Source organism: Rousettus aegyptiacus, unplaced genomic scaffold, assembly GCF_014176215.1.
Source record: "Rousettus aegyptiacus isolate mRouAeg1 unplaced genomic scaffold, mRouAeg1.p scaffold_m13_p_5, whole genome shotgun sequence".
In the NCBI taxonomy this organism is placed as follows: Eukaryota; Metazoa; Chordata; class Mammalia; order Chiroptera; family Pteropodidae; genus Rousettus; species Rousettus aegyptiacus.
Genome location: NW_023416308.1, coordinates 92,709,359 through 92,732,701, shown reverse-complemented (window position 1 = coordinate 92,732,701; position 23,343 = coordinate 92,709,359). Strand labels below are relative to the sequence as shown.

Here is a 23,343-nt window from a genome sequence, read left to right as displayed (position 1 = left end):
AATGGTTTGCTTCCAAGAAATAACTCACTACAATATTATTTATATAGCTCACACTTAATTACGAACTGCTGATTGTAAAAAAATCTAATTATCAGAAGAATTTAGACATAAAAGAACTACATGTTATTCTATCAGCCCAAAATTTAAGATCTTAATAGAACACAAATTAGTCATTAAAATATATCTGCGGTAGGCAGAATTTTAAAATGATCTCCAATGATCCATGCCTTTGTGTCAAGTCCATTTCCTGAGTATGGGTGAGATGTGAGAATATGAAGAGATATTGCTCCTGTGATTGTTACATTGTATGGCAAAATTAAAGGATTTTTTGATATAATTAAAGTCGCAAATCAAGTGAAGGTAGTTAATCAACAGACCTTTGAAAGATGGTTTAGGACTTACCTGAGCTCAGAGATTGGAAACTGTAGAGACTCTCTCTTTTCCTGTTGCAGGCTTTGAAGAAGCAAATGACCACATGTTCGGGAGCTATAAGGTAATGAACTCTGTCAACAACCACCGGAACTTGAAAGAGGACCCAAGCCTTAACTAAGACCACAGACCTAAGCTGTCCCCTCGATTGTCGTCCATGATATTAGCTAAGTCATGCCTGATTTCTAACTCAGGGAAACTGAGTTAATAAGGGTACTTTTCTTTAAGTTGCTGTGTATGATGATTCGTTATGCAGCAATAGAAAAGGAGACATATCAAAGGACTTTATTTTTAAAAGAAATCACTTAAAAGTCTGCAAATAAAATTCAAACATTCCATCTAATTTTTCTTCTGATGATGATCCTTTTAAAAATACCTTATGTATATGTTCTAAATCTCTGTTTTCTGAAGGTTTAACATGCAAAAATTGTAAGTATAGTAGTTTTTCCTGTAGATTCTCCACAATGTTCTCAAAGGTAAGGCCTAATAACCCACGGAAGCAGGTGAGGTTGCCTAGCAACCATCTCCCGCCACCAAAGAACAGCTACATCATATATCAATAATTAAGAAAGAAAATGAAGATAAAAAGAGACAATGTTAGTGCAATACTCCTTGTGGTAAAATAGTATCCAGATATTAAAGGGTGAAATTATCGCAAACGGCCTCTTCATATTTTGTTTCATTTGCTGAAACATACAGAGCCCTTACAAGAGAAAAAATCATCATTACAAACCTCACAAATTTTTTTGTGCTAACAACAGGGACTCGTGACCTAGGAGAAGTTATGTGTTGATATGGGGCTGAAGAGAGCTTAAAAATCATCTAGCCTAATCCAATCCCATTTCACATGCAGAAAATTAAGAATATATAATCAAAGCAAAAGCAAGACACAAATGAAATATTTTAGAAAACAGAAAATCAGAGCTAGTGACTTACCCAAGATATGATAGGAGCATAGCTGTCACTAGAACCTTCTACTCCAGATGAAAGCCTTATATGTAGTACGATTGACCCTTAAACAATATGGGAGTTAAGGGGCCCAAAACCCTGCAGTTGAAAAATCTGCTTATAACATTTGACTCCCCCAAAACCTAACTATAATTGGCTCTTTCCATCCACAGATTCAAGGAACCTCGGATTGTAAATAGTGTTTTCAACCCCCGGTTGGGAATCTGCGGTTGGGAAAGCAAAAATACTGTTTTCAATTGGCAGTGATTGAATCTACGTGAAATCTGAGGATGTGAAGGGTTGACTGTATTTATTGAAACACTCTGTATGCGTATAAAGGAACCCACGCAGTTCAAACCTGTGTCGTTCAAGGGTCAAATATATGCTACAGTAGAAAGAACACAGGATTTGGAGGAAGGTAAATTGAGTGGGTTTTCCAGTCCTGCCGCTTTTTGACTAGGTGACCTTAAACAAGTTAGTTATTGATTTTGAGGTTCAATTTACACATCAATAAAATGTGGTTAATCCCTTAAACAGGTGTAATTAAGAATATATAATCAATTTATAGCTAGCCATTGCAAATGGCTAGTAAACGTGTAGTAAACATGAAGTAATTTAAGCAAATAAAATTATCTAACTCCTCCTGCACGTGCTAGATACTTATCATTATATTGTCGTTTTTAACATTGAGAATTCTGATCTCCCTTAGACAGTTGTTGCTTTTTTGCAGCTGTTAAAATCCCTTGAGATGATTCTAGGTAATTACTCTCTAGGACAATATAAACAGTCAATGAAATAATGATCACCTATTAGTCACCAGCTGACAATTTGGGAATTCCAGCTAAATCCATAAAAGAAATTGAGCATGATGCAATATATATATAAAAAAAAAAAATGAAATGTCCAATTGTAGGAGGCTGAAAATATTTCTTTTGGAAATTAAGTATTTCATGTTAAAAATAATATTACGGCTTTTATTTACTACTTGATTAAAATGCATGTCAAATATATTTAAAGAATATATTTTACCTGGTAATGACATATTAGAAAAAATCTTTAGGGATAATTAGCAGTCTGATTTTAATGAGAAAACTACATATAACATCTTACAAATTTACATTATCCAATAAACTAAAAAGCTTCATTTGCATATGTTATGTAAACATCCTTTAACTCTTAACTTATATTTGCATACTGTTTGCAAAAGAAACAATTTAGACAGATTCAAAACCAAAATCTACTTAAAATCCAATCATTCACATTTCTTGCTTTTTATGAGTTGCAAATTCCTTCCAAAGTAAAAAAGATAAGCAGGCCTTAAGATTATGCACATTTGCAATGGCTAGCTATAAATCGTATTATCAAATTTCTTAATGAAAAATCAAAAAGAAAAAACATGGGAGAAACAATACAGGGTCTTCAGAGAAACAAACAAGATTATTTTTCAACATTCAGAGCTTCACTCAGAGAAATGATTTTCTAGCAACATTCTTTCTGTCAGGCATTTTTGGGATTTGCTTACCCCTTGAGTATAGTAATAATGATCATAATCACAAACATTTAATAGAATCTTACTACAATCGGGAATTGCATTAAGAATGTTACTTTCATTAACTTATTTAACCCTCAGGATTTTCGTGATGATTGAAATGAGGCACAGAGGTAAATTGACCAGTCATTTAGCTTAATGAGTAGCATTGACAGGATTTGCAACCAACCTAATGAATTTGAAAAATGATCACCAAGAGAATATTTTAAAAATGTATTCACAGGTAATCCCTAACTTGTTTGCTTGCTACTTCCAATCTTCTCATTGCAAAAACTGTTTTTCCCTAAATCATATAATAACCAGTTAAGAAGCTTTTAGTTATCTGGTGCCGATTAATAAAACATCTCTAAATCTAATGGCTCAAAATAACTACAATTAAATATTTTTCAGGATTCCGTGGGTTGATTGAGGTTTGCCAAGAGGTTCCTTTGCTCCATATGATACTGGCTGTAGCTATGCACTCACCAGCAGTTAACTGGTGGCTGGGATGGCCTGGCAACCCTGAGAAGGCTTCTTTGGCTGTGTTCATCCATGTGATCTCCCCACATTGCTGACTTGGCTTCTTCACAACACGGTGGCCCAGTAGTTCATTTTCTAACATAAATCTGGCTTTAAAAAGAAGGAAGCAAAAGTTGCCAGTCCTCTTCAGGCCTGGATTCAGGAGTCTGAGCTTGCCACTTCCACCATATTCTATTAGTCAAAGCAAGTCACAAGGCCAGTCCAGATCTAAAGAAAAGGAAAAAAGACTTGACTTCTAGATGGATGGGATCAGCACATACATAACAGGAAGGAAAACTCTTATCGGTACCCATTTTCTGAGACCCTAACACAAACATGAATCTATGTTGTATTTTTTTCTCTTTCTCTTCATTTGCTACTATCTTTAAAATAATGTTTAAAATAACAAAATATGAACAACAAATATGAAAGAATGGAGAAATAAAGGAATAAGGAAGTCTAAGTAACATAGACACTAATATTTTAGGGAAGAATTTAAATGGACTTTTGTAAAACTTATTTGTTTTAGATTTATATGAGGCAAGGGAATGTTTTATGTAGAGGTGCCTGAGTCAAGGGCTGCAGGAAAGAAATGACGATGGAGTTCGGAGGACTTCCTACTAGTCAATAAGACCAAAAAACAACATACAAGAGAGAGCCTGTTCAGAACAAGAATAAAAAGACATGGAAGGACAAATGTGGAAAGCTTTGAATGACAGGCTAAGGATTTAAAGTAGACATTTTTGTGGAGTTGTCTCTGAACTTACTTTTTATAATAAAATAGAACAACATAACTAAGGGAGAATTGGGAAGAAGTTACTTTTACTCAGTTGGAGATGTTCAGCTCTTGTCAAATGTTTGGTCTGTTTTTGAACACATGTTATTTCCACAGCCTTGAAATGTGATGACAAGAGTTTTAGATAAGCATGTCCATGATATTGTCAAACTTAAATTCCTCTAGTACAAAATGCCATAGAAAAGTGTCATGCACAGAGAAAGAATTTAAAAAATTCTTCAGAGAATGAAAATGCACAATGTAATTTTGAAAAGAATCTTACTCCCAGTTTTATAAAATAAAAATCAAATGAAATAGAATAGGGGTGCCAATTATCTAACAAACGTTAATTAAATTAATAGGAAAGAATAATGACCTATTTCTTTACTGAAATGACCACAGGATGTATCGTTCTACCCCACTCCCACCCCATATATTTCACATTCTCTACGATAGCTTGAATTAATAGCAGCTGTGCACATATTACCACACTCAGGAATTTTGATAGAAAAGGGACTGATTTAATGGTAAACCAATTCTGTATTTCCTGTTGACTGAAGAATAAAGTTAGTTAACTGAAACAACTAAAAACAAAGAAAGAAACCTGAAGCTCTGAAATATAACTTAGTCTGATTTATTTATATAACATATATAGGTATTGCTTTTTCTGTCTGTACAATTCTAAATTATACTTATAAAAAACTTTCCGAGAAAGGTACTTTTATTATCTACATTAGACAAGTAGGGAAACTGAGGAACTTAGAGTATGAGAAATTTTTGCAAAGTCGCACACAGTTAATGCAAGACCAGGTTTAAAACATACAATTTGAGCTCCTGCGCCTGAGCTCCAAACTGCTACACTACTCATTCTTCAGAGTTCCTTCTCATTTTATTTCTTTAAAAAACATCAAATGTGATATCATTCACTTATTCAAGAAAATGTGTTGAGTTCTTTGTGTTCTGTGTGGCAGAGACGCAATGGCAAACTAGACAGTAAAAAAATAACTGTGCTTTTCCTAGTTGGATAAGAAATAAATAAGAAATCCTGGAACATGCAAACATATGGATGAATCTTGAGGACATTTGCTAAGTGAAGTAAGACACAGAAAAACAAATACTGTGTGATACCATTTATCTTAAGAAAAAATTAATGAAACAATAAATAAACCAGATCATTTCACAGAAGCATTAGCTCCATGAAGGACATATAACAGAGTCAGGTATAATGGGGGTGGACCCCTTCATATAAATAGGCCAAGAGAAGTCTCTCTGAAGAGGTGACAATTTAGTTGAGACCTAAATAAAGAGGAAATGCCAAGCATTTGGAGAGTTAGTAGAAGAAGATTCCAGGGAAAGGGAACAGTAGATGCAAAGATCCTGAGGTAGAATGGACTTTGTCTGTTCAAGAAATAAAAAGAAGGTAAATAGACTTAGAAAGTAGAGTTTGAAGGAGATTGTAATAAAAAAAGTTGGAGACAGAGGCAAGCAATAGACTATGTTAAAACCTATTAGCAATGGTAACAGAGGTTGGATCTTATTCTATGGACATGGGCAAACAAAGCATTGCGAAGGTTTTAAGTAGAGTGAATCATTTGGGGAAATTAGTTATTATTATACCTACTTGGTAATGAGTGTTAAAAGTCAAGAAGTCAGCAAAATGATCAAAATCAAGGGTATGACATTCAACTTTCTCCACTCAATTTTGAAGATATTCTTTCTAGGATTTATTTTGTTAGAATTATAGTTTAATGGAATGTGAAGTAACAGTCACCAGAGGCACAACTCTATCAGTAGTCAGCAGTACAGTGGAAATGTGTCTAACTACAGTTCAGAGAAATGCCAGTTCAACTAATTGGGTGACAATTCTCTCTCCTACAAAGGCAGTATGCATAGTGGGGTGCATGCCCCTGCTCTGGAGAGAAAAACCTAGGTTCAAATCCCAGCTCTGCTACTTACTAGTTCTGTTCCCTTCAGTAATTTATTTAAATTCTTTAAGCCTCAGTTTCTTAATTATTAAAGTAGAAATATGATGACACCTTTCTGGGATAATATTATGAAGATTTTAAAAAAATGAACGTTTAAAATAGTACCTGACATATCGCAAGCCTGAATTAAAAGATTGTAATAAAAATAATTTGAAAACCTACTCAGTTGTCATAAGAAAGCCAGCATTTATTCAAATCATTTGGAGGGTGTTTAAAGTGGTTTCTGTCTCTTTGTCATCTCTGGGTCCAAGTTTCTGATTCAACTGTCTTCCTTCACTAGGCATTCCCTTAATCCTTTCATTCCTAGAACATGCTATGACTATTAATTCGCAACAACAAATTAATTCTGAAATAAAAGTGGTTTAACCTAGTAAAAGTTCTTTCTTGCACATTCACAGTACAGAGTAGTTGAATGGTTCTCTTCTGTCTTATAGTAAGACCAACCGGAACATACAGCTCCAAGATTATTACAAACAGCAGGGCAAGGGAGAATCAGAGGTCTGTGTGGTAGGTGTTGAGGGGCCAGACCTGGCAATGGAAATGGCCTATAGCACTTCTGTCCACATCCCATTAGCCAGGATCCCATCACATGGCCTAAATGCAAGGGAGGATGGGAATACTAACAGTCTCTTCCATGATCACAAACAGAAAACTGTAAGATATGTATCTTTACTGGTAATGCCTCAAGGTCTGTTTCCCTTCTTTTGAAAAACATGGTCATCTGCTACTTAAAGAATATGTATAAGCCAGTCTCATCAGAGGTAGGATGAGATTGGGTTTATTATGTTCTCAATTTTACAACCCACATATTTAATTACTTTTGGAATAGAACACTGAAATTTCAAGATTTGCTCAATCAGGTTTCAACTATGTTTACCATGTTTTCCGGAACAAATGGGTAAGTCACTAGATATGCTAATTAAAAAACAAAAAACACTGGAGCTTTACTTTTTTCAGTAACAGAAATATTCCAAAATTCACCAACTATAAAATAAAACAAGTAACATACCCATCAACTAATGTAATCAAGAAAATCTTAAAAATAACATAATGCCAGACACATGTAAATGAAGTAATTGAAATGCAAAATAAAAATGAAGAAGCAATTCTGAAATTATGTTAATGTTCACATATTTACACATTGGGTTCTGAAATCTACATATACCATTGCTTCCTTCTCCCCTTTCTATGCCTTTTTCAAATGAAGCTTAGGTAGCATTTTTCAAATGACTTTCAAAATGCATTACCTAACCAGTGAACATAAAAAATATATTAGAGAAAAAACAGAGAGCATGATATTTTTTTTAAATAAAAATCTGTTTCTCTGTACCTGAAAACTATCTGCAACTATATTGTTGAAATTTAAGAAAGGTGAATTTGAGATCGGATGGTGATTAGAAGGCTTACAAATGATCAGAGGGATGAATCTAATTTTATATGAAAAAAAAAAATGATGGAGTAAATAGTTGGATTTATAGTAGGAGCTGATGAAGGTCCAAAGAATATAGGGCTGACTGTGAAAGAAATGAATACTATTAACTAATATTTCTGTATTACTTTCAAATTTACAGTGGCCTCATAATTTTTTATCAATCTATCCTCACAAAAATTGTAATGGGTTGATATTGTTCTGGCAATTCTATGGTTGAGACAACTACAGCTCAAGACAAATAAATTAAATTGAGAAAGATAACATGAGTTTGAATTAAATACTTGTCTTTTAAAATCTAAAATTCCTTCAATTATATTGTTTGCTATAAGGAAAATATGGACTCTTCTTCATCTAAGAGCCTGTTTCTGTGGTTTCTGCTTCCACTATTAAATTTTATATAGAAACATAGAAAAATTTTTGAGCTTTCTTCATGATTCATCTATTTTTATGAATGTAAATTAGTATATACCAAAAAATTTTTCCAACTTTGCAGGATGTCTAAATAACTGACAAGAATGACATCTATTTTTTTCACCCCTTATTTTTGTATTTATTGATGTTAATACTTTACATCTATCCTGGAGGTTATTTTTAAATCAAAATAGTTTTACTATTTTTAAAGTTATAAATTACCTTTACTATAAAAAAAATATTAAAAGGGGCAAGTTGAAAAATGAGAAGTGACTTCAGCTAAATAGAGGGTACTAGTTACAAACTGAAAGGACTTCAAGAGACATCTCAGGCTGACACTTGCAGGAAGCTACTGTCACCACCAGACCAGAGGAGCAGAGGGAGAGGATTATATTTACCTGTTCTGGAAGCTGAGGCTTCTTAGGAGCTGGAGCCATGACGGCCGGTCACCCAGGAAGTACTGTAGCATCGCTGTGAAGGGGCTGTCTGAGGGACAGAACCACTGAAAAGCAATAACCATAGTCAGCAACACTGACAGAAGTGGAGAGAAGGCGACACATACTCCAGTCTCTCCCTTCTCTCCATTCTCAAATATCCCACCAATATCCTCTAATTAGCCAAATCTTGCAGTCAGCAAGAGAAACTAAGAAATATAATTTGCAAGGTTGAGTTCTTCAATATTATTATTATTATTATTAGGATGAGGAAGAGAAGGAAGAGAGAAAAAAAGAGAATGAGGAATGGATATGGTAAAACAAAACAAAAACAAAAACCAGACCAATGGCATTGGCTATTATGTGACCAAAGATAAATACTTCTGAAGTTAAAGTACATTTATTAACACTCTTCTAGACTTCTCATTCCTTCACTTTCTATTGCTCTGTATTTTCACATTCTCGTTTTTTCAACTCTCCCACTCTTGCTCACATATACATGTTTGTATAAAACTAGTTCATTGAACAATTTAAACTTTGTAGGTCATGAGGAGAAAAAAAGAACTTTATTCTTTTTCAGCATGTTGTGCTGAATGTTCCTTTCCACCATTTCATGATCCCTTGACTTTCCCTTCATTTCTAAAATGTCATTTTTAGGTAATGAAAAGTTTAGTGCAATCTATTGCAAAAAAATGCAGTTTTACATAATGTAAATCTCTTTATTCCAATGTGAACGTAGTTTGGTAAACCTGAATAAAAATGGATTGATATTGGTTTCTTCTCTTTTTCTTATTCTACCTCTCTTCTACTCAGTATCTACTGATCTTGAATTTCCAAGATCAGGGCCGTGAGAGGGGTGGGGACTGGATGCAAAGGATAATGTAGTACTTGGCTATCATATAAGGATTTCGTCTGAAATAAAGGTTTTCTATGTGAAAGAAATCCAAATGATTTTCTCTCACAGGATTTTTTTTTTTTTTTTTTTTTTTAAGGATTTTCAAAAGCTCTCATCCATTAATGGGGCTCGCCACCTTCCGATTGTTGATATTGTCCATGCCTTACTTGGCTGGCCACTTACAACTTCACAATGGCTCTAGATTTCCAGCAGTCAACCCCACACAGATGCTCTCACTGGAGTCATCCCATTTCCCCAGTCAGACTGCTAGGCGATGTCCCTTTTAAGTTGACACAAGCCCTGTTCCTTTTTATAGGGTTCGCAGCTGGCCCACGAGAATGAGCCAGTGGTAAGATTCATCTTACCACCTGATGAACCTAGAGAGGTAGGTAGAGGCCAGAGAAAGCAATGTCTATCAGCCATATTTAAGAATTTTGTCTTCTTTCTATGAGAAAAAGCATTGGAGCTGAAAAGAAGTGAATGGATTTCAGAGATATTTAAGAGGCACAATTATCAGGAGTTGGTGATGCATCGGTGTTGTGAGATAATCAGATGTAAGGGAGATTATCAATTTGTATTATTTATGCTATAATTCTGAGTTTCCATCTTAATCTTATCAAAGAGTTTAATTAATATAAAAATTATATAATCCTTAAAGATTGAAAGGTTTCACCTGTAAAATGCTGAGGAGTATGTGACAAATTTCTAAATTCTTCCATGATTTTGGCTTAAATTTTCTAAATCTCACTAAGATTTCTATTTCAGAGAAATTGATAGATTCTACTCACATGTGGATTCAATAACTTTCATTTAATTGCTAAGAAAAAAATAGCATATGAGATTTATAATTTTATTAATGAGATTTTTTGAGACATTGGTGTCTTCTTGAAAAGTTTAGAAATTTGGAATGGGGCATTATTTGATGTGTGTTTATATCTACCAGTATATACAAGAATTTTAATTTAAATTCTTCTTTGAACACACTCCGTAGCTAGCATTAACAAACTAAACTGGCGTTCTCATGTACCACACTTGCTAAAGTTAAGTTGTGCCTGCAGAATTGAGGGTCAGCCTGCAGCAGTCTGGATTTAATGGTCCCACGTATCTGGTCAGCGAATCTGGTATCTTCTATGGTTAGCAGTTCAACATCTAGCTAAGGCCTCCAAAGGATGATGCTTTTTCTTAAAATCTTGAGACTTTTACTTTTCCTTAGGCACAATATTTGTAGCCCTGCTTCTATATAAATGGTCACTGTGTATCTTATCTTTTATAAAGTATGATGTCTTAAACTGCAATCTCCTTTAATAAAAAAAATACCATGAGAGTTAAGATTTAAATCGTGCTGTAAATATTAGGAGAAAACTAACTGCATGTGTATAAAAACACAGCTATGCTGGAAATATAGGCTGCACACTATCAAGGGAAAAATCTATGCTTAATGAAGCAGTGACAAAGCTTAAATCTTTAATTAAGATTTAAATTTAAAATTTTAATTTTAATTAGTTTTTTCCTTCAAAATTGCAAGTATATTTCTTAATGTCTCTGTCGTTGGTTTTCTTTGACATTCCACCCCAAATCTGCCAGATCTTTTACTATTACCACTATCCTACAGGAACAAAGAGCCCTTTAAAATGAAAGACACACAGAAGGGCAACCAAAATTACATACTCATTTATGGAATCAGTTCAAAAGGAAAAAAAAATAGAGAAGGAAGAATGGCTCTGGCGTTAATTTCTCCTCCCAAATTTACAGGTCAGGTAAGTTTCTTTTGAGACTGAATGTGAGTGGCTAAGAGAGAGTAGATGGGCCTGAGAGAAGAAAGGAATATTATGCAAATGGATGTTGTTCATATAAGGAAACGTGAATAGGAAAGGAATGTCCCTTCCTAATAAACTAAATGAAAAATAACTAACTAACTAAATAAATAAATAAATTCAATATTGTTTAAAGTTTTACTACACTTGTAGGATGAAATATCAAAAAGACATTAAAATTATATTTAGTGACACTTTCTCATGGTATGTAAACAAATATTTAACATATCAAATGTAAAAAGCAGGATATACTTAATCACTCTCTGATGACTCTTGTTTGATTTCTTCATAGCCCTTCTCACTGATAGTTTTACTATAGAATGTTGTAAAGGAAAGTTCCATGGGCAATATATTTTGGAATATCTTGTTCACTCGAGAATGTCCACCTCTTGCTATCATACATGATCATAAACAGAGAAAAATGAACATCGAAAAGAAAAAAATATCCCAAAATTATAATCAAGAACAATAAAGAAGATTTCGTAAAGCAGAGGTAACAAAGTTTCAGAACAATAGAACCAACAAAAGAAAAACAGAAGAATAAAAAAATCTTCACATCCAGACACAGTTATATGATATTTCAGAATGTCAAATATAAAAGATCCTAAAAGATTTTATAGAGAGCAAAAGTTACATCCAAAAAATAAGAAGTAGATTGGTCAAATTTCTCAGCAACAACACCACATGATAGATAACTAAGAAGCAAAATCTTTTAAATTTTGATGGATGATAACTTGAACCTAGACTTGGTACCCATATGCTATTAACATTCATATTCATATTATCCTTACGATGTGCCAAACCCTCTTCTTTATATATTAACTTAATTAATCCTGTGTGTTAAGACACAATTAAAATCTCATCACTCAGGTGAAGAATTAGAAGCACCGAGAAGAAATGTAACTTATCCAAAGTCACAGAGTTGGTGCTATTTGAGCATAGGATTTCTGACTTTAGAGTTCTGACTTCTAATCACTTTTCTATTCTACTCCATATATCTATATTAAGTATGAGATCAACATAGAAATAATCTCACTGTTCAAGAACTCAGAGTTTACCTTTTACATATTCTTTCTGGAATAAAACAGTAAGTGAATAATCCAACCAGCTAACCAATCGACCAAATGACTACCTCTCCTCTCCTCCCCAAATGAAGAAAAATCTCATAATTTTAACTGTGGAAACTGGCCTACAGATCGACTTGGCTAGACTGGAGTATGAGGTCAGCCCTCCGGGAAGATCGATTTAGCAATAAAATAGATATAATGCATGTGTGATATGTATATAATAAAGAGTATCTTAGATCTATGACAAATGCATTTATGCTCTTTTAAGAAGAAGAAAAGAAAGGTAAAGGAAACTTCAGAAGAAATAAAACAAAAAAGTCTATGTAAGAAACTCAGATGCAAATATTAACAAGCTAAAATTTGCTTTTAAAGTAATCACCAAGGTTTAAATGACTCAGAGTAATAACTAGATTAACACTGCTTTCTATCAGTCCCATTACGTTTCTTATTTCTGAAATGAAGCATACTTGTTTAACTATAGTAAATACTATTTATTGCTCATTTGAATTTTTATAATCAACATATAAAAAAATAGAGCATATGTAATTATTTTTATACAACAACATAAATGGTTTTTGAAAATATAAAAGCAATGTTATAACTGACACAAATTAGAAAATGAAAAGAAGGTAAGTGGTGGAAGAAATTGTAAGCAATTCTATGTCATATTTGATTTTGAAGAAGTTAAATTGTCGACTTAGTCAACTTGCTTAGAAATTACCTAAACAATTTTTAAAATGCTAAGTTATCTTTTAGGCATTTGAAATATTCAATTTGCATTTACACTTATTATAAATTCTTAAAATACAAGAGGCTTGCTTATTTGGCATTCCTATAAATGAAGAACAGGCATTTAAATTTAAATACCTCTAGGAATTCTATTTTAACATTATTTTATTCAGAAACTACACATAGAACAGGCAGGAGCTATAGATTTCACAAGTGTTGGGTGCAGAAGCTGATAAATAGGTGCAATTCTGGAAAAGCACAGCAACTTTTATCATGCTAAGCTAAAATTAAGCAAAAAATGGATAAACTCCATTGGTCACTGTATAGCAAAATAGCATGAATTGGTCATTGCAGTGATGTACAGCTACATTTAAGCAAAGGGAGTAAGAACAGTCTTAATCATTTTTAAGTAGTTAAGATGATTTAACTAGTGCTGGAAAATTGGTACTAGAACTCAAAGTAGAACATTGTGTAACACCACACTGGTGACAAATGTAAATTAATTTAGTGTTGCAAAGACTTGTGCAAAACTTTAAGTCATCGAACTTATTTTCAGCATAGATTTGGACTGAACAGACTCATAATTAATTCTATCATTGCTTTCTACTCTTACTTGCTACATTATCAATAATAATATCTACTTATAGCAGATACTGGGGAAATCCATGAGGAAACAAAGGACAGAGGAATAGAGACATAAAGTAAGTTACATTTACTTGGCTTACTCCACTATACATTTCATTTGGGTAGGGACACAGGAAACTTAGAAAAAAAGTTAAAGTGAACTTTTAATAACACCTGGGAGCAACGTCTAAATAAAACTTAGGTTAAGGTAATGACTCACAGAATTCCACATCAGTAGCATAATAAAAATAGATCTGGACAGGATGGTACAGTAAATCTTCATAAATACTCAAGAAGTTGATAACTCTGGTAATTGGATATGTCGGCAGGACTCTCAGCTTTAGAAACATTCTACAATGACATTATAGGGAGACTAATAACTTGAATCTTCCATCTAAGAATCAAGATACTGCATTCTTTCAGGCATTTTATCAGGTAGATCTACAATTTGTTTTCCCTATTCTTCAGACACTACTTGCACTACACACACACACACACACACACAAAATTACTTATCCCCATGGATGTCTCCTGTATAAGGTTCTAAGTTCCTAAACAACAGTGATAATACTTTATTAGTTATAATTATAACAGCTACCTCTATGTACCTGGTAAGTAACTTCATATCATGTCATTTTAACTACACTTTGTTTATAAACTGTTCTCAGAGATCTTTATAGACATATTCTCTAATTTTTATAATAATCTGCGGTGGAGAATAATATACTATTCTTGTCTTACAGATAAGGTAATGGAAAATAAAGAAATTTCAGTATTTCCAACTTAGGGTCCTATGAAGTAGAGATTAGGAACAGTCTCTTGGGCTGCAAAGTCTTCACTATTTTCCTTTAAGGATAGCACTTTGTATTACAACTTATCATAAATTTAGCACAGCTTAAAACACAATCCTTTTATTAGCTCATCTTTGTGTAGGTCAGAAGTCTGGCATGGCATGGCTGGGGGCCCTGACGGTATCACAGGGCTGAAATCAAAGTGTCTACCAGATTGAGTTCTCATCCAGAGGCTCTGAATAAAAAACCTACTTCTAAGCTCTTTCTTGTTGTTGGTAGAATTCAGTTTCTTGCAGTTGTAGGACTGAGGCTCCAGTGTCTTTGCTGGTTGTCAGTTAGGGTCTTCTTTCAGCTTCTAGAAGCCAGTGGCATTCCCTGCTCCACGCCCCTTTCATCTTCAGTCAGCAAGCACTCATTAAATCTTTTTTGAGCTTCAAATCTCTGACTTTCCTCTCTCTGGCTTTTGTGACCAGATTTAAAGGGCTCATGTGATTACTCCAGACCTGCCCAGATTATCTTCTTATATGAAAGTCAAATAATTTGGGATCTTATTTAGATTTGCAAAATCCCTTCAGAGAAACACCAGAGAAGCACAACAAGGGCTGGAAATCTCTGGGGCCATTTTAGAATTCTGCTTACCACAGGTTTCCCCATCTTTGCATTCTTAGCATATCATAACCTAATACATAATATACTACATACTTCAAAAATGTATGTTAAATAAATCCTACATTATGTATATGTAGAATGACTATAACTATAATTATTCTGAAATCTTCGATAATAGCAAACTATTATTGCAGTAAACTAAAAATAATAAATACAAAAAAAGCAGTTCTTAGCTTATAGAACCACAAGAACTTTGTGGCCCAAATTTACATAAATAATAAAAACTGTCTAAAGTGGAAGAGAGGGTTTAATTATGATCATCTCAGAACTGTGGGAGCTCAAACCAGCAATATATTTTGAAAAAATCGCAGATTTTTTATCTTTCAATTGTTTTCTCATTTTTATATCATAATGGAGGGTAGAGGACACTAATAACGTTACCTCTGTCACAGTGCTGTTGAGAAGATTGAATTAATTTCCACATGCTGGTCACTTATGGCCTCTCACAGAGTGTTAAGTGATGTATAAGTGTTAGCATTAGATGTTTCATCAAGATTTCTTCTTTTAAACTTTAGAATCATAACAGCCACTCGAATATCATCTCCAGTAAGAAGTTTAGAAGTACCAGGAGATAGAACTCAAAGTGTATTGATCTCATGATATAACCTAAGACATTATTTTTGTCAGCTTTGGCTAAATTTCTAATTCAGGTTTATTATCCCACAATGTCTTCTTTCTCCACCTTGTGGAGTATGGTCTACTTCATTACCTTTGTCTCATCAATACTAACAAATAAACAAAACCTTGTTAATGGAGAGTTTGCTTGGGTACGATATAGTTAATGGCATTTTAAGAGTATTTCATCTTTCTGATTTTTCCCCTCTCTTTCTTAATATGGTTCTTTTAATTAGCATGCCTAATATCAAGAATTTTGTGATTCTTTTTTCTAAAAATAATCCACCTAACATATTTTTCCTGGGGCAGAGAGCCATAAAAATGTAATTTGATTTCTAAGATATTATTATTTGATCTTGTTTCTTCAAAAGACAGTATACAGTCAACATAGATGAATTAAGTCACTGTTTCTCATGGATATCACTCCTACAAAGTCATAGTTCCTACTGTCTGCTCATTTCTGTTAGTAACTAAAAATGTCATTGCCTACACTGTTGCTTGCAGTTTCAAAATCTTACTAGTTACACTGTAATAAATTTATAACTTGGCTACTCTCAATTAGATAAGTTCTGGACATATTCACACAGCCTTCTACATTTTTTGTGTCATCAGGAGTGCTTAGAACAGTGCTTAGGAGAAACATGAAGACTGAGTGTTAGTGTTTCTCTAGTCTGTCCTTAACTCACTCATTTTTAAAGATCTAATCCAAGTAAAAATCTCCATTTCTCAAGTAAAAACTACTAGATGTTTTAAAACAACTATGTGTTGCTGATTTTTTTTTTTTTTTTTTTTGCTGAGTGAAAATGATGTAACCAGTGAATCAGAGATCTTCAACTGTTTTCACATAACTTAGATATACCGATAGAGCAATTTCCAAAATAAGAGTGCTAATTGAAAGCTCAGTTGCCAATGAAGTTCAAAAATGTCCTTTTTTGGGGGGGTGGGGGGAGATGTAATCTTCCTATTTCACTATTTTAAAAAATTAAACCACAAATAATTTATTTTTTCTTTATCATATGGTTTTAAAATATTTATTTCTACATTGTAAATGCAACCATTATTCTACCTATATTAATTTTACAATTTAAAGCAAATAATTCCATTTGTTTAGCCGTAAATAGGGATTAACTGATTTACAAAGCTTGAATCATAGTAATCCCTAATAGAGATAAGGCCCTTCTATCAATGACTGTATCTCTCTGCATAAAGGCTTTAGTTTTACAAAAAAATTATCAAAATCACTAAATATTTGATACAATTATGATTATGAGATGAAAGATAATGCACAGACAGGTGGTGGTTAAATGCTTATGCTTAGACTATATCATGTAGTTTTATCTTGGAAAGAAAATATGAGTGGGAAAAGACTCATTAAATTTATAGCTGCCATTCATTTTAGACTAGAATCCTGTTAATACCTTGGTGAGCACAAAGAAGCAATTCATGGAGGAAATGCTTGGCTGAAAACATTAGACTACATATTTAAGCTCCTAATTTCAGGGACTAAAGGGAACACAGATAGATGAGTGGAGGTAAGGTGACAGAGAATGAAAAAAGTTAAGTCACTTCCCCCCAGCCACAAAGTATACAATGTATTGACAAAAGAGAACTCATATACCAATGTTTATTGCCTTTCCATAAATAATATGCAGCACTTTACCTGGACTCATGCATTCAGTGATCAGATGTCCCAGAAAAACTATAAAGAACACCAGATGAAATAATCTGGCAAAATATGGCATGAACATTCAAGGATCCACACCAATATTAATAGTATACTGTGAATATTCATTTAATTCTAGCTCTGCATTAATTAATAAACTCATGAACATGTAGTTATTGGGTTAGAGAGGCAGCCAGAAATGAAAGCTTTCATATTAGAATTATAAATATTTCTACCAACAGTTACTAAACAGTGAACAATATCTGGGAATTCCATAAAACCACTGAAAATTTTGGGTTCAGACTTACCAAGAACGACTTCCTTTTCTAGCCAGACTGCAACAAATAATAGTGCATATATATTGTTTCCATAAACCCAGAGTACTGAAGATATACTTAAAATACTTCATCTGAAACCAATTGCAAACATATCAAACTAGAAATATCCAAGACCAGAATTTATATTTATTATAATTATGATTTATATGTAACTTTTCATATAAAATTTTCTAAATTTGAGTTTTTCAAGGGCAGAGTTGATGTAACATTCACCTTCTCTGAATACATCTTATGGGGAAAATGAATCTTAGCACACTAAAGTTACCACTCTTTCATGGTCAGAAAAGTATTAAAGATGAAAAGTTCATGATCCCTAGTCTCTGTTGTTGACATTTTTGAGAACCGTTTTTTTTTTTATCCTTTTTCTTTTCTAGTATATATAATCCCGGTCCCTTAAACCTTAGTTTCCCACCATCTGATCTACTCTGAATCTTTGGATTATTTGTGTCACTGATATTTCAAAGAGCATAACATTTACTAAAATATTCAAGAAAGATATAACTTGCAATTACCTTATTATTGTTCTGATCCATTCATATTAATTAACTACTCTCGAGTTGGGATGTTGAGACTGATTACTCGGTTTCCTCTGATCCCTAGATAACCTGAGATACTTGTAAAACTAACATACATTCAGTAAATAATTAAAAACCCCAAACATTGCAATTCTCTATTTAATTATCTTTTTAAAACTTGTTTCTCCTGAGAGTACTTTAAAATGGAGAAACAGAACATATCAGAGAGACTGTTTATACATTTGTTTCCAGGGAATCAATTGCCTTCATGTCATGCTGCCAGGAAGACATTCATTTTTCCCTCCTCTGACAAAAGAAGACTTCCTTTGGGGAGCATATAGCTCCCCAACTGTATTAAAATAAGTCACAAAAACAGCTGCAGAAAGCCCTTATGTGAATGATAAGAGTAAAAAATTAAGTGCAGCACAAGGGAACCATATTAATTAGAGAATAGGAGTTGCCCACAAACATGACACAGAAGCAGAAAGAAATGGGCATTCGCAGCATCCAGGAGAGAGAAAGTCCTCTTTTTCTGTGACTATCATCTCCTTATTTTACATCTTGTCACGACATTGTTTGCTTCAGGCCTGAGACTCCCAAAAGTTTCTAGACAATTTGTGTGACTATAAGTTTAAACTACTTAGCACAGCTTTCTAGGGTCTCTATATTCGGGACCTGCAATATCTGCTGGAATCCCGGTTACTTGCCAATACCCCAAGGGCTATTGCTAGAGTGTGTTAATCTAAAATTAAAAAGCTGAAATGAAAGGCAACAGGCATTTATTTGGGATCAAAGAATTGCAATTTGCAGATCACAGAGTCAGGCAGAAAACGAAATAGTTTCTTGAATACAGGGTGAAGGCAAGGGTTTTTTTTTTTATGGGAAAAGACAAGGAATAATTACATGAAAAGAAGAAAGGATTCTTGTAGGTGCTGATAAGCTGAGTTATTTACTCTTGGCTACACATGATTGGTTACTGGTTCTATCTTCAGATAGAGAGTCCATGATCATCAGTTCTTGTGGTCAGGATGTTTGCCATCTTCCTGACTTTACAAATAATTATTTGTAAGACAATGTTGATTTGGCCCGGTCTGAGCAGTCCAAAGGGTTCAAGGAGTAAGAAGTGCAAGGCACATCCTCTGGAATGGAGGCTCTGACTCCATTGTTCACTCATTCAAACATCCTACTGCATGCAAGAATCTTCCTACCCTGATCTGTGTCTGTTCAAAGTATAACTGATTATTGTAGCTTTATGATTGTAATCTCATAATATAAACTGTAAACATTATTTTTGTCTTTATAATCTCATTCTCATTTTTATGTCTTGTTAACTAATGTGTAACTTGTAGATAAACAGCCTGCTTTCTTGAGAACTCCAGGAACACCCTTCAAAGGAAGCTGACTTGGTTTCTAGACCTTTCAGTGCCAGGAGACTGACTGCAAAATCCTCCTCTAGACAAAGCAAACGAGGCCTTAGCTTGACCAGCTCCAGGATGTTTATCAGAGCAGGCTGCAAAGGAAAAGGATAGTTTGTCAAGCAACTCACATCCCAAGAGAGGAACTCCTCCCCGCCAACTTGTTGATTCCTTTGTTCCACTTACCTCCTCTCCAGCTTGCATGAGAAACAAGCCCAGGGTGAGACAAGGTAGTTGCCCTAGAGACATTCCCCCTCCCACCGACCCTTGTCTCTCCACTATTGTCTCACCAGCGGCCGCTTGCCGAACCTGAGCTCAGGAACCAAAGCCCTTCTGAAATACTTTCCGATTGTGAATAGTTGCCCGATTCAGAGAGCTAGAACTAAATTTTAGCTTCAATATGAAAGTGCAGATATGTAAGTATACCTTTTATTCTTATATTACAAAAGTAACAGATATTAAATTTAGAAAATACAGCTACACCAAAAGAAAAAAAATTATTCAGGATACCAATAGAGTAGGCCGTCTAGAATATATTCATTCATTCATGCTACAAATATTTACTAAGCTTTTAATACTATCAAAGTTTATCATGTGTTTTATATGAATTATGTGATTCTAAAAGGTAATTTTCATTATTCTCAGAGGGACAAAGTCACATAGCTATTAAGGGGTGAAATCGGGGTTTAAATCTAACTAAACTTGATTCTTGAAATTATGTTTTTATCCACTATGTAAATATGCATATGTATATGCACATTTATGTAGTAGATGAATAGACATATATACATATATATATGTAGATTGATAGAAATATTCTTATCTTAATTCGTATTATAGTACTACTAATAAAGACTATCTTTCTTTACTTTTATCCATTATTTTTGTTCTTTCTCAGAGCTCAACCGTGGCATCTGATGCACCCTCCCTTCATTTTTGGAAAACCATGTTGTGGGGAGACTGAAAGCACAGCCCTGGAATTAGACAGCATGGCTCTGGTGCTTATCAGCAGTAACAAATGGATTACTTACTTAAATCTCAGTGTCCTCATCTGTAAAATGGTACCAATCCTCTAAATTCATAACATGATCATACTGTGGGTCATGACACCCACCTGACAAATGGTAAGTGCATAAAGATTAATTTACATTATTACATAAAGGATACAAAGAAACAGTAAAATGCTAAGGATGTAATTATATCTCACTGAATTTCCTATTACTGACAACACCTTGAACAGGGCTTTGTCTATGGTAGACGTTTAGTAAATGGGTGTGGAATAAAATTATTATTGATTGAAAAAAACCCCTTCCTATTTTCATGGCCAGATTATTCTAGTATAATTAGAGGGAAAAAAACTCATCATTATGGATGGAGAGGAAAGATTCAGAGCAGCATGGGCTGCCCAGCAATCAGAGAAGCCCAAAGAACGGCCAGAGCAAACCCATGTGGAGTGCTTGTCATGGGATGGATTTTGCGCTTTTGACAATACTGTCTCGTGAAGGAGAACACAGTGCAAAGAGATAAAGTATAGTATATTAAGTATTATAATTGATATGTGCTAGATTGAATTTTTAAAATGAAATGTAAAAACTCTATTAAAGGAATAGAAGAGTTACCTAGACTGATGAGAAAGAAAGAAGAAAGAAAGAACCATAGGAAGAAGGGAAGGAACTACTTGTGATGTCGGTAATGAAACGAAAAATACAGAAGAAATGACCAAGTCCCAAGACAACTACAGAAGGAAGAAAGAACGCGTATAGCAACTCCACACTGAGTCAAATCAGTCTATTGCTACCTCATTTTGGGGATGAGAAACCTAATTTCAAAGAGTTGAAAGCTGTTAAGAGATTATATAGCCAAAAATAGAACTTACAGTTCCTTCATTTGAAGTAACATATATAAATGCTTAGGGTAAGGCTGAGCTTATACAGGCAGTCAATACATATTATTTATTACTATTATCATTGTTGCCATTAGTCTTTATGGTTACAGAATTGATTTTAGACTCTTGCATCATTTCTTAAGCTATTATTTGAACTATGTCTTGTTATTCTTAGGTGTTTCTCTTTATAAAAATTCAATATTTTTAGAAGTTGATTTTCATAAATGCTAATGTAATTAATTAACATTTAAAATATATAACTTGCTTTAAGGAATAATTTGACTCTTCTCTTCCTATAGCCAATAGTAATTTCGTACTTTGGAAAACTACTGCTATATGCATTTTAATGAATTCAGTATTATTTAAAGACTATCTGGGCTATCAGCTGCAAAGTCTCAAAATTTTATAGTTTTATTTCTCAATCTATATCTATTATTTAACTTTAGGCAAGAGTTATTATTTTGGGGGCAAATGAGCAATTCCATGTTTGATGATTTGTTGTCTTTACCACAGAGCAAAACCTGGAAGATGTTAAAACATTCTTACATTTTAATTAGCTCTTTTCCAAGTAATAAACATTATAATTTCTCAATTTCTAGAATGATTTGTTCTATTGTAAAGAATAATAATCTTTCTACTAAATTTTATCTTTCATGTTTGTTACCTGAAAAATTTTTCTAAAGAAAGAAGATACAACATCTATAAGAGAGAATCTGCTAAACTTATCAAAAGCTAGTTCTTCCTTAGATCCCTATACCTTAGCCGAGAGAATAAAATTCAACTGTCCACTAATTTAAATTCTGAAAATCTAGAATGGCTTGGTGAAGTTATACTTTTTTCCCCTCAATTTCTCTGCTAATGATATATCTAACTTTTATGGCCCAGTTCAATTGTCAGTTGCCAGTTCAACTGGGCCAGTTGAATTGCCATTAAAAAATTCTAGATATGATATCAGACCCTGATGCAGGAATTCCAGAAGATAAAATGAGGCCATTTCTTATCTATTACATAAGTGCACAGCAAGCACCTTCTGAGGCTGATTTGGAGCAAAACCAAAAAGCTTTAAGTGATGCAGGAGGCAACCTTAATACCTTACAATACATCAAAAAGCCAAAGGCTTTTGCCAAGACGGCCTCATTTCTTGCCAGCTATTGCAACACTACCATTAAACCAATGGTCTCCTATGAGTCATGAATACAAGATCACTGATGGAAGAAGTGAAGAACCCATTACTGAAAAGAAGACTCTGGTAGAAAATCTACTTGTTACTTACATCTTAGACAATCTCACGGAGATGAAGTCAAATTCTGAAACTGATGACTATAGGTATGTTGATCACAAAATGTTGTGGGGCGATGACCACTCGATTCCACAGACTAAAAATCTATTCCAAGAGGTAATTGTTTTTGCGGTGGGAGGAGGCAACTATATTGAGTATCAAAATCTTGTTGACCACATAAAGGGGAAACAGGACAAACACATTGTTTTTTGGCTGCAGTGAACTTTTTTAATGCCAACGCAGTTCACAACTTGTACAAAAATAACACAGAAGAACCTTAATATGAGAATCTACTTGTCACTTGGAAAAATGTAAAGAGTCAAAAGAGCTATATCAATGCCCTAACAGTGAAACTTAGTTACTTGTTAATTTTTCAGGAAATTCTATACTTAATATAATTTGTAACGATTAAAAGAATAAAAAGTATTACGGGGGAAAAAAAACCCCTCATATTTAGTTGGTACATGTTCTGTCAAACAATGTGAGAAAATGTTCTAATTTAAAAATTATTTTCATGGAACCCTTTGAAATAGGTTATAAATCATTTTTATGTGTAGGAAAAAACAAGCTACAAAATGCTAAG

The 23,343-nt window shown here is 33.7% G+C and overlaps 1 long non-coding RNA gene across 1 annotated transcript; it reads right to left on the bottom strand.

Moving 5' to 3' along the window:
- Positions 1-316: 316 nt before the first annotated feature.
- LOC107507402 lies at positions 317-22,839 on the bottom strand. Its single transcript, XR_001596157.2, has 4 exons — positions 22,755-22,839; positions 8,426-8,529; positions 3,392-3,652; positions 317-486 (listed from the first exon to the last, which is right to left on the bottom strand). It is a non-coding gene; the product is annotated as an uncharacterized LOC107507402 (long non-coding RNA).
- Positions 22,840-23,343: the final 504 nt, after the last annotated feature.